This window comes from Trichechus manatus, unplaced genomic scaffold (genome assembly GCF_000243295.1).
Source record: "Trichechus manatus latirostris isolate Lorelei unplaced genomic scaffold, TriManLat1.0 scaffold00211, whole genome shotgun sequence".
In the NCBI taxonomy this organism is placed as follows: domain Eukaryota; kingdom Metazoa; phylum Chordata; class Mammalia; order Sirenia; family Trichechidae; genus Trichechus; species Trichechus manatus.
In genome coordinates this window covers 3,802,459-3,814,744 of record NW_004444147.1, presented here as the reverse complement: position 1 = coordinate 3,814,744, position 12,286 = coordinate 3,802,459, and positions in this window count along the sequence as shown.

Sequence of the window (12,286 nt, the reverse complement as noted above, 5' to 3'; positions counted from 1 at the left end):
AAAAATGACATTGGGCCTTAAAAATGTTGTTGGAGGGGGTACTCCTTCCTAAATTGATAAATGTTTAATGATGATATATATAGTGCTAAGAACTGGTGATGAAAATAGAAGTTATGCTTCTTAAAACTGAAGGACCTAGCCTAAAGTTTCCCAGACTTATCGTTTTCATATATCCTACAAGATTTTTCCCCTATGTGTCTGTCATTTTGTAGTACTGTGGGGGCTTGCATGTTGCTGTGATGCTGGAAGGTATGCCACCGGTATACAGATACTAGCAGGGTCACCCATGGCAGACATGTTTCAGCTGAGCTTCCAGACAAAGACACACTAGGAAGAAGGACCCAGCAGTCTACTTTTGAAAAGAATTAGCCAGTGAAAACTTGATGAATAGCAGCAGAACATTGTCTGATATAGTGCTGGAAGATGAGCCCCCTCAGGTTGAAAGGCACTCAAAAGACGACTGGGGAAGAGCTACCTCCTCAAAGTAGTCAACCTTAGTGACGTGGATGGAGTCAAGCTTTAGGGACCTTCATTTGCTGATGTGGCACAACTCAAAATGGGAGGAAATAGCTGCAAACATCCATTAATTATCAGAATGTGGAATGTACAAAGTATGAATCTAGGAAAACTGGAAATTGTCAAAAATGAAATGGAATGCATAAACATCAATATCCTAGGCATTAGTGAGCTGAAATGGACTGGTATTGGCCATTTTGAATCGGACAATCACATGTTCTACTATGCCGGGAATGACCAATTGAAAAGGAATGGCGTTGCATTCTTCAAAGAGAACATTTCAAGATCTATCCTGAAGTACAACGCTGTCAGTGATAGGATAATATCCATACGCCTAAAAGGAAAACCAGTTTATATGACTATTGTTCAAATTTATGCACCAACCATTGAGGCCAAAGGTGATGTAATTGAAGATTTTTACCAACTTCTGCAGTCTGAAATTGATCAAACATGCAATTAGGATGCAAAAGTTGGAAACAAAGAGGAAGGATCGGTAGTTGGAGAATATGGCCATGGTGACAGAAACGATGCTGGAGATCACTTGATAGAATTTTGCAAGACCAATGACTTCTTCATTGCAAATATCTTTTTTCACCAACAAACGGCAACTATACACATGGACCTTGCCAGATGGAATACACAGGAATCAAATCGACTACATCTCTGGAAAGAGACAATGGAAAAGCTCAAAATCATCAGTCAGAACAAGGCCAGGAGCCGACTGCGGAACCAGCCATCAATTGCTCATACGCAAGTTCAAACTGAAACTGAAAAAAATTAGAACAAGTCCTCGAGAGCCAAAGTACAACCTCAAGTATATCCCACCTGAATTTAGAGAACATCTCAATAATAGATTTGACACATTGAACACGTCCAATGACCAAAGACCAGATGAGTTGTGGAATGACATCAAGGACATCATACAAGAAGAAAGCAAGAGGTCATCAAAAAGACAGGAAAGAAAGAAAAGACCAAAATGGAGGTCAGAAGAGACTCTGAAACTTGCTCTTGAATGCCGAGGAGCTAAAGCAAAAGGAAGAAATGATGAAGAAAAAGAACTGAACAGAAGATTTCAAAAGGGCAGCTTGAGAAGACAAAGTAAAGTATTATAATGACATGTGCAAAGAGCTGGAGATAGAAAACCAAAAGGGAAGAGCACGCTGGCATTTCTCAAGCTGAAAGAACAGAAGAAAAAATTCAAACCTCGAGTTGCAATAATGAAGGATTCTATGGGAAAAATTTTAAACCACGCAGGAAGCATCAAAAGAAGATGGAAGGAATACACAGAGTCATTACACCAAAAAGAATTGGTCGATGTTCAACCATTTCAAGAGGTAGTATATGATCAGGAACTGACAGTACTGAAGGAAGAAGTCCAAGCTGTACTGAAGGAATTGGGGAAAAACAAGACTCCAAGAATTGACAGAATATCGATTGAGATGTTTCAATAAACAGATGCAGTGCTGGAAGTGCTCACTCGTCTATGCCAAGAAATTTGGAAGACAGCTGCCTGGCCAATTGGCTGAAAGAGATACATATTTATGTCTATTCCCAAGAAAGGTGATCCAATCGAATGCGGAACTTATCAAACAATACCCTTAATATCATTTGCAAGTAAAATTTTGCTGAAGATCATTCAAAAGCGGCTGCAGCAGTATATCCACAGGGAACTGCCAGAAGTTCAGGCTGGATTCAGAAGAGGATGTGGAACCAGGGATATCATTGCTGATGTCAGTTGGATCCTGGCTGAAAGCAGAGAATACCAGAAGGATGTTTACCTGTGTTTTATTGACTATGCAAAGGCATTTGACTGCGTGGATCATAACAAATTATGGATAACATTGCGAAGGATGGGAATTCCAGAACACTTAATTGTGCTCATGAGGAACCTGTACATAGATCAAGAGGCAGTTGTTTGGACAGAACAAGGGGATGCTGTGTGGTTTAAAGTTAAGAAAGGTGTGCATCAGGGTTGTATTCTTGCACCATGCTTATTCAATCTGTATGCTGAGCAAATAATCCAAAAAGCTGGATTCGGTGAAGAAGAACGGGGCATCAGGATTAGAGGAAGACTCATTAACAACCTGCATTATGCAGATGACACAGCCTTGCTTGCTGAAAGTGAAGAGGACTTGAAGCACTTACAGATTAAGATCAAAGACCACAGCCTTCAGTATGGATTACACCTCAACATAAAGAAAACAAAAATCCTCACAACTGGACGAATAAGCAGCATCATGATAAACGGAGTAAAGATTGAAGTTGTCAAGGATTTCGTTTAACTTAGATCCACAATCAACACCCATGGAAGCAGCAGTCAAGAAATCAAAAGACGCATTGTACTGGGCAAATCTGCTGCAAAAGACCTCTTTAAAGTGTTGAAAAGCAAAGATGTCACCTTGAGGACTAATGTGTGCCTGACCCAAACCATGGTGTTTTCAGTCGCATCATATGCATGCGAAAGCTGAACAATGAATAAGGAAGACCAAAGAAGAATTGATGCCTTTGAATTGTGGTGTTGGTGAAGAATATTGAATATACCATGGACTGCCGGAAGAAGGAACATATCTGTCTGGGAAGGAGTACAACCAGAATGCTCCTTAGAAGAAAGGATGGTGAGACTATGTCTTACGTATTTTGGACATGTTGTCAGGAGGGATAGTCCCTGGAGAAAGCCATCATGCTTGGTGAAGTACAGGGTCAGTGAAAAAGAGGAAGACCTTCAGTGAGATGGATTGATACAGTGGCTGTAACAATGGGCTCAAGCATAACAACGATTGTGAGCATGGCACAGGAATGGGCAGTGTTTCATTCTGTGGTATATAGGGTCACTATGAGTTGGAGCCAACTTGACAGAACCTAACAACAACAACACAAGATTTTTGTCGCAATGATATACTTCTTTACCATAGCACGCTTACTATTTTTCTTTAAATTAACTCTTTCATTTTAAAAGAAAACTCTATCACTAATATTAATAGGAAAAGTTTCATAGGCAGAAGGTAATCATTAAAAAAATCACGAAAACAAAACTATATTATAAATTCTAGTGAATTACTTGTCTCTCTGAAGGTTGCTGAGACCTGCTCTCAAAAAAGGGAAAATAGTCACATGATAGATGTTAAAGACATACTGGCACCAAACTAAAACTTTCTCCCTAATGTAATAAAAAATATTATACTATGCAATTCAATAATTAATGCCACACCAGCGCAACAGATAAAACCTTCTATAGTACCACCATTGTTAAGTGTCCTACATTTTGGGAAATACTCTAGCCAGTGAGACACCAGTCATTATAATACAGTTTCACCAGCGCTACATAATGGCATTGTGGAGTGTTTGGTAAGATATGATGGAAGCAGATTAATCTCTATAGAGGAGGGAGACTGGGAATTATTTTAGAGGAAATAGTAGTTTGAACTATTTATTGAAGGATAAGTACAGATTCACTGAGGAACAGAAGAGAAGACAGGACATTTCAGATAGAGTGAAGTAGATGGGCACAGGGACAGTTGTTATGGTGGGAGTAGTGTGGTATTGCTGGTGAGGTGGAGCCCAGCAGAGCCCTGTGGTCTCCCTGAGCTGAGGAGGCAGAGATTGATTGGAGGGATAGAAGGGTAGAAGCTGTACATACACAACATTACACGGGGCAGCACTCCACAAGGCCTAGCAGAGGACGGCGCTGCTGGCTGAAAGCTGAAAAGAGATGCTAAAGACGGGCCAGTACAGGGAGAAGTTGGAGGTCTAGCCCATCCAGAACTGGGGGACCACACTGAGTACTTCCGATATTCAGATGAAATCCAGAAAGTCAATGCCTTAGAAGTGTGGGTCTCACCCCAGAGTAGAGGCCACACCCTAAGAACTTGGAGTAAGCAAGGATTTCTTAGAGAGAACACAAATATTACTAACAAGAAAAGAAAAATATATGGTGAATTGAACTTCACCAAAATTAAAGACGCCATTAAGAAAATGAAAATGTTAGCCAAACGGAGTAAGAGTACATGTTTTCCAATTCATATGTCTGACAAAGGACTTGCATCCATGATGTGCAAAGAACTATAAATCAATAAGAATTAGAAAAACAAACCATTTTTTAATGAGAAAAGACATTTTTTATACCAGAAGATATAGAATGACCAATATGCATGTGAAAAGGCACTGAACATTATTAGTCATTAGGGAGATGCAAATTAAAACTGCAAGGACATAACAATTCACACCCACTAGGATGGCTGGAAAAAAATAAAGTACTGAAACAATATGCGTGAGGATGATGAGCAAATGCAACTCTCATACATTACATACAGATGGGAATGAAAAACCATTGGCACTTTCTTAGGCAGTGAAAACATGTTGTTACCCTGTGACCCATGATTTCCACCCTAGATGTTTACACAAGTGAAATGGTACCATAAATCCATGGAAAGAATTATACAATAAAATTTAAAACAGGCTTATTTATAATTATCCCAAACTGGAAACAGTCTAAATATCCTTCAGTCGTGGTTAGTTGCCATCAAGTTAGCGCCAACTCATGACAACCTTATGTATAACAATGAAACAGCCTGGTGCTGTGCCATCTTCATGATCTTTGGTATACTTGAGTCCAATCCATCCATAGAGAGAAGAATAAACCAATCATGTATATTTGTGCAATGGCATTCTACTTAGAAATGAAAGAAAGAGTGGACCGACTTGGATGAATCCCAAAAATGTTATGTTGAGTACAAGAAACCAGATACAAAAGTATACATTCCGTAAAATTCCATTTATATGAGATTCAGGAGGAGTCAAAATTAATGCATATTGATAGAAATAAAAATGGCGGTTGCACTTGGGGGACAGGAGTTGACTAGAAGGGGAGATGGAATTTTCTGGGGTGATGGAACTGTTCTATATTGCCGTATTGGTTACAGTGTTGGTACTTGTCAAAAGTAAAAAAAAAAAAATTATACATTTAAGATATGTGAATTCACAGTATATACATCTAACCTTAATAAAAATGGCTTTTCATTTTAAATTATTAATTTAAAAATAAATTCATAATTATGAAAATGTTTCATCATTTTAAAAAATTAAGGGGGAAAAGGGATCACTGGACAGTAATGGCAAGAAGCTTTTTTTTTTTTTTTTAATTGAACCTATTCTTCCTCTCAACCAGCTCCACTGGTGGCCTGCTTAGGTTGTCGGTGGGGGATGGATCCCGGGCGTAACTGGAAGGGTCTCAGCTGTTTGTTGTGGGCTGGGAGAGGTGTGGTTACTCAGCAGAAATCTGTGGTGGGCTTCAGGAGAAGCCATGGAAGGGCTTTAAAGCAGTTGTAGAGCTTGGCTTCAGGCTGATCCTGGGGAAGCCTCAAGAGGTGGTGGTGGAGCTGTGGCCGGATAACATGAGTACTGGCCCTGCCTTCTACAGCCTTGAGGGGGATTGCACCCGCCATCCCCCTTTCAGTGGGTCTCTTATATTTGTTCAGACTTGCCCCATTGGTTAGAAGCTGACTGTATGTGAAATAGAACATGGCACTTTCACAAACACTGGCTGCATTAATTCAAAAGAAGGGTCAATTTCTTGACAAACTTGGCTCTGCTCGAAAGGAGAATGCAGAGACTGAGACATCTTTGGAGGATACTAGCCTAAAGAAAGAGTCATCAAAAATACAGAGCCTGGCAGACACCTATGGAAAGCTGAAGAGAAGCAACTCAATCCTGAAGGAGGAAATAATTTCCCTAATAGAAGAACTGGAAAGAGATCTAGACACTCAAGATAAGAGGGGTTGATGGCTTAAGTCGTAAGATTGATCCAGTCACCAGAAGAGGACTTAGGAGTCATTATATCACAGGAAGCTTTTCCAAATAACCAAAAAATAAAAATAAAAAAACCCCACAAAACCAGTTTCCATGAAGTCAATCTGAGTCATGGAGACTTCATGTATGTCAGAGTAGAATTGTGCTCCATAAGGATTTTTCAGCCACAGATTGCCAGGCCTTTCTTCTGAGGCACCAAACAACAGCTCCTTCTTTGTCCCTCACCAAAGGGCAGGCCTTGAAAGCATAGCTGTTCTCTTCCCTCCACTCAGGGCTCCTGTGCTACTGGGCCATGTTCACTTACTTCCCCTCAAATATGAAGTATATTGCCCTGGATCCAAGGAGACAGTCCCTGAGGAGACCACGTTTTCTTTCTTATACTCTTCTCGGAAGCATTTATGGATACCCCCCTTCCATGGGCTGGAGTTGCTCTTCTATTTTCATGTCTTTAAAATGAGTTTCTTTAAGGTTAATTCAAACTTCAAATGAACCAACTATTGGAGCCAACACTGAGAAACTTTTTAAATCATTTCTCTTCAAAAGGAATTTTAATCTTGTTCATTAGCATTGTAAAAACTGATGCTCCTTTAGAGACTACACTTTTTTTAAATTGTACTTTAGATGAAAGTTTACAGAGCAAATTAGTTTCTTATTAAACAATTAATACACATATTGTTTTCTAACACTGATTGCCAACCCCATGACATGTCAACACTCTCCCCTTCTAGACCTTGAGCTCCCCGTTACCAGCTTTCCTGTCCCCTCTTGCCTTCTCGTCTTGCCCCTGGGCTGGTGTGCCCATTTAGTCTTGTTTTATTTTATGGGCCTGTCTAATCTTTGGCTGAAAGGTGACCCTCAGGAGTGACTTCAGTACTGAGTTAAAAGGGAGTCCAAGGGACATTGTCTCCGAGTTTCTCCAGTCTCTATCAGATCAGTAAGTCTAGTCTTTTTTTGTGAATTAGAATTTTGTTCTACATTTTTCTCCAGCTCTGTCCAGGATCATCTATTGTGATCCCTGTCAGAGCAGTAGGTAGTGGTAGCTGGGCACCATCTAGTTGTACTGGACTCATTCTGGTGGAGGTAGTTGTGCTTGTGGTCCATTAGTCCTTTGAACTAACCTTTCCTTTGAGTCTTTGGTTTTCTTCATTCTCCCTTGCTCCAGATGGTGTAAGACCAGTGGAGTATCTTAAATGGCCGCTCACAAGCTTTTAAGACCCCAGATGCTACTCACCAAAGTAGAATGTAGAATACTTTCCTTGTAAACGATAATATGTCAGTTGAGCTAGATGTCCTCCGAGACCATGGTCCCTAGCCCTCAGGCTGGTAATTTGGTCCCTCAGGGAGTTTGGATGTGTTGAGACTGGTTCTTAAATTAACGTTCAGTAGAGCTTTAGTTCTCAGGTTAAAAAACCAAAAACCCAAACTTGTTGCCAACAAAGCAATTCTGAATCATGGTGACCCCATGTGTTACTGAGTAGAACTGCCCCATAGGGTTTTCTTGGCTCTAATCTCAGGATAGGGTCTTGTAAATATTATTTTCATATAAGTTTTATAAGTAAGTTATTTTTACTTCTCTCTATATCATATAAATATTATGTTTTATTTAATTGTACGTGCAGTTTATCACTAGCATACAATTTCAAAGGGATTCTATATACTTCTTTAGAGGGTCCCAAGCAGGACTGAGCCCTAGATGCATAGGGTAGTAACCAGTTCAGTGATGCGCACTTTATTGACTTTCCCTCTTTGCGTGTATCACTCACTTGTCTCCTTCACTCTTGTTTGCTGTGATCGCCTTCCAAATAAATCACCTTCACTTAAGAGTTTGTCTCCAGCTCTCTTTCAGGAGAAATTACGCTAAGTCACTGGAAATGTGCAGCCAGCCATATATAACTGAGGTCTCTGGGCTGATTTTCCCTTGCCTTTTACTACAGTGGTCGTAGTTAATGTGGACATTGCCATCAATAAACAAAGCTTACCCACATTCTCCTGAACTTAAGTCCCGGGTGTCAGAGAGCAAACTTCCAATGAGGACCACATCAGCCTCAGGCAGTGGCTGCTTCTAGTTCATGATTTCTCTATACCCTCTTATGCTACCACTTTTCAGATGTTCCTGAAAGTAGCAGTCCCGTTCAATCAATGAGATTGACTAAACTGCTACTTCTTCCTTATTCCATTTTTTGTCCGACATTACCCAGAACATTACTGGAATCTTTGGTCTTAGATGTCCTTCAGTATCGGCACAGTCTCAACCGGTGCTCATTAGCAGGCCAGTAACTTGTTTTCAGTAGAGTGTAGCAAGCAGCTGCATGGGGGCAATTTTAGTGTCTGAGAGCCTAGAGCAGTTCTGCATTTAAGCAGAACTCATGTTAGAGAGCATCTCATTAGTGCCAGGTGCACCCCATCAGTCTTGGGTTGTACAATAAACATGACCACAGAGCACAGTATAGCACAGAACGCTGAGCGTGAACAGAGTCCTCGTTTATCATTCGCAACCTCTGAAGCCAACACATGTTTTCTTAAACTAGGAGCTGCAGAGCTAGAACCAGGGCCCGTCACTGGCATCTCTGGGACTCATGTTAATGGGCCCTAGACTGGTAAGATGATCAATCCTGCAGAGACATTCCTCAAAAGTGTAGCGATCCTTGGTTTACCATTCTTATTTAAGAGAGAGACACCAAAAAAACTGATTGGAAGCTGGACCAGGGTGTGTAAACTGGTGGCTTTACTGTATATTTTACTGTAAACCTGGCCATTACTTTGTTAGACCCCCAAATAATAGCATCTGTAGGTTTTTTCCTCTTGGTCCAATTTTTGTTTTTTTGTTGTGGTGATTGTGGTTGTAGTTTCATTTTTCAGGAGAAAGATACTGAGATGGTTAAGATTGTATGTCAACTTGGCTAGGCCATTATGCTCAGTGTTTTAGCAGTTATGTAATGTTGTAATCCCTTCCCATTTGAAATCTGATATGTGATCACCCCCATGATGGAATCTGCTGAGTGGTACTGGCAGAGGTGGGGCCTGTGGCAGCTCACCGCCACCTCAGTTTCATCTCTCTGCCTTCCACGAGTTACTTTCTGCCTGCTCACCTTGCCAAGGTTTTTGGCTTGTTCCAGACTCAGCAGCTGCCTCTTGTCTCACCTCCGATTCTTGGGACTTGAGCTACCAGCTTACCTGTTGATCTTGGAATTCATCAATCTTCTCAGCCTGTGAGCAAGAGTCAGGTTCCCTGACCTGCTGATCTTGGGTTCACCAGCCCCTGCAGCTATGTAATCAGGAGAAACCTTACGGTCTTGTCTGCTGATCTTGGAATTCGTTGACCTTCACAGCCTGTGAGCAGGAGCCCCTCTCTGACCTGCCGACCTTGGGTTCACCAGCTTCTGCGGCTCCATGAATTGGGAGAGGCCTCTACCCTGATCCATGGACTTGGGGCATTTTAGCCTCTATAATTGTGTGAGCTGTTTCCTTGATATAAATCTCTCTGTATATATACTTATACACTTTACTTGTTTTGCTGCTCTAGAGAACCCAGCCTAAGATGTTTGGTACCAAGAGTGGTTCTAGAGAAACAAAATCGTAAGGATAAGTTTTCTAAATTGGTTTTCAAGTCTGTTTAGTCTTAAAGATGTTGATGACTCTGCTTCCAGCAGTAAAGAGGGCACTACTAGTCCATGGAGTGAGGTGGTGAGACAAATATGCAAAATATCACCACCAGTAGATCAGGTATTGGTGAAAAGCGAGCCTCTGGGTGAACACATATGTGATATCTTTCTACGGCTTTGTCAGAATGAGAAGTATAAGGAAGCTGGTTGGTTGGTCCTACTTTTGCTAGACAAACTGGTGAAAGAAAGAGATGTGCTCAGGGCTTCAGAGTCAAAGCTCAAGTGCTGCATAAATGACCTCAAGGCTTCCACTTGTGCTTTGAAGGAAAGCCTTATTTCTTGTAGTAACAGAGCTGAAATTGTTGAAAGCCAAACCCAGACTCTTATTGTAAGAGTGGCTGAATTACAACTCCAGTTCAATTGCCAACCTCGAGAGGTGTCTGAAATTAAAGTAAGAGCACTGATTGGGAAGAAATGGGGTCCTGAAACTTGATATGGGGACATACAGGCAGATAATCAGGGAGCTGGAGACACTGAGCCCCTAAATTCTGTTGAATCACCCCTGCCAACAGAACCACTCCCACCTGAAGAGGTTACTTACCTCATGTTTGTCTGTTACACCACCCTGCCCAGGAAAACCATTAGCCCCTCCACTCCCATGTAATGAGATTAGCCCTAGCACAGCTGCCTCTAAAGAGCCCTTGCCTGAGTCATTGCCTGGGACATCACCTGAAGCAGATGCTTTAGGAGACAGTGCTGAATGTTCTCAAAACAACTCCACACTACCCATTCTAGCTTCTAGATCTATAACTAGACTTAAGTCCCAGTGAGCCCCAAAAGGTGAACTACAGAGTGTGACCCAGGAAGAGGTACACTACACTCCAAAAGAACTACTTGAGTTTTCTAATATGTACAAACAGAAACCTGAGGAATATATGTGGAAATGGCTATTAAGGGTGTGGGATAATGGTGCAGGGAACATAAAGATGGATCATTCTGAGTTTATTGATATGGGTCCACTAAGCACAGATTCTTCATTCAATGTTTCACCTCAAGAAGTTAGGAAAAGATCTAATAGTTTGTTTGGTTGGGTTGCTGAAGCATGGATTATGAGGTGGCCTACACTGAATCTAGTTGAAATGCCAGACCTACCTTGGAATACTGTAGAAGAAGGTATCCATAGGCTTAGGGAAATTGGCATGCTAGAGTGGATTTATCAGGTTAGACCCACAGACCCACACATGCAATGCCCAGAGGACACACCTTTTACCTCAACTGTGAGGAACAAATTTGTGAAGGGAGCTCCAGCATCCTTGAAGACTGCTCTGATCACTATTTTATGTAAGCCAGATTTGACAGTGGGAACTGCCCTAACTGAATTAAGACAGCTAACGACAATGGGGCTGATGGGACCCTGTGGTAGTAGAGGCCAACTGGCTGCATTGAATCGATAAAGACAAGGTGGGCGTGATTACAGTAATGGACGGCAGAGTCAAGGCAGTAATCAAAATAGTCTGACTTGTATGGATTTATGGCATTGGCTAGTTAGTCATGGTGTCCCTAGGAGTGAAATAGATGGGAAATCTACTAAATATTTATTCGAGCTGTACAAACGGATGAATTCTAGGTCAAGTGAACAGCAGTCTAACTCGAATCACCAGAAGAAAGACTCACAGTCCCTCAATCAATTCCAAGATTTGAGTGAGTTTAAAGACCCCCAACCTTGCATGAAGGGGAGGCCAGGCCCCCTTGAGGAAGGACTTCAATACACTGCCAAAAATTTTTACTGTTAATCTTTCTCCCAGCCTTCCCCAAAGGGAACTACAGCCTTTTACGAGAGTGACTGTTCACCGGGGAAAAGGAAATAAACTGATTTTTCAGGGATTACTGGATACTGGCTCTGAACTGACACTAATTCCAGGAGACCCAAAACGTTGCTGTGGCCCCACAGTCAGAGTGGGGGCATACGGAGGTCAGGTTATTAATGGAGTCTTAGCTCGTGTCGGTCTCACAGTAGGTTCAGTAGCTCCCTGAACCCGTCCTGTAGTGATTTCCCCAGGTTCAGAATGCATTATTGCAATAGACACACTCAGCAACTGGCAGAACCCTCACTTTGGATCCCTGACAAATGGAGTAAGGGCTATTATAGTAAGGAAAGCCAAGTGGAAGCCGTTAGAACTGCCCCTACCTAGGAAAATAGTAAACCAAAAGCAATACCGCATTCCTGGAGGGATTGCAGAGATTACTGCCACCGTTAAGGACTTGAAGGATGCAAAGGTGGTGATTCCCACCACATCCTCATTCAACTCGCCTATTTGGCCTGTGCAAAAAACAGATGGAACTTGCAGAATGACAGTAGATTA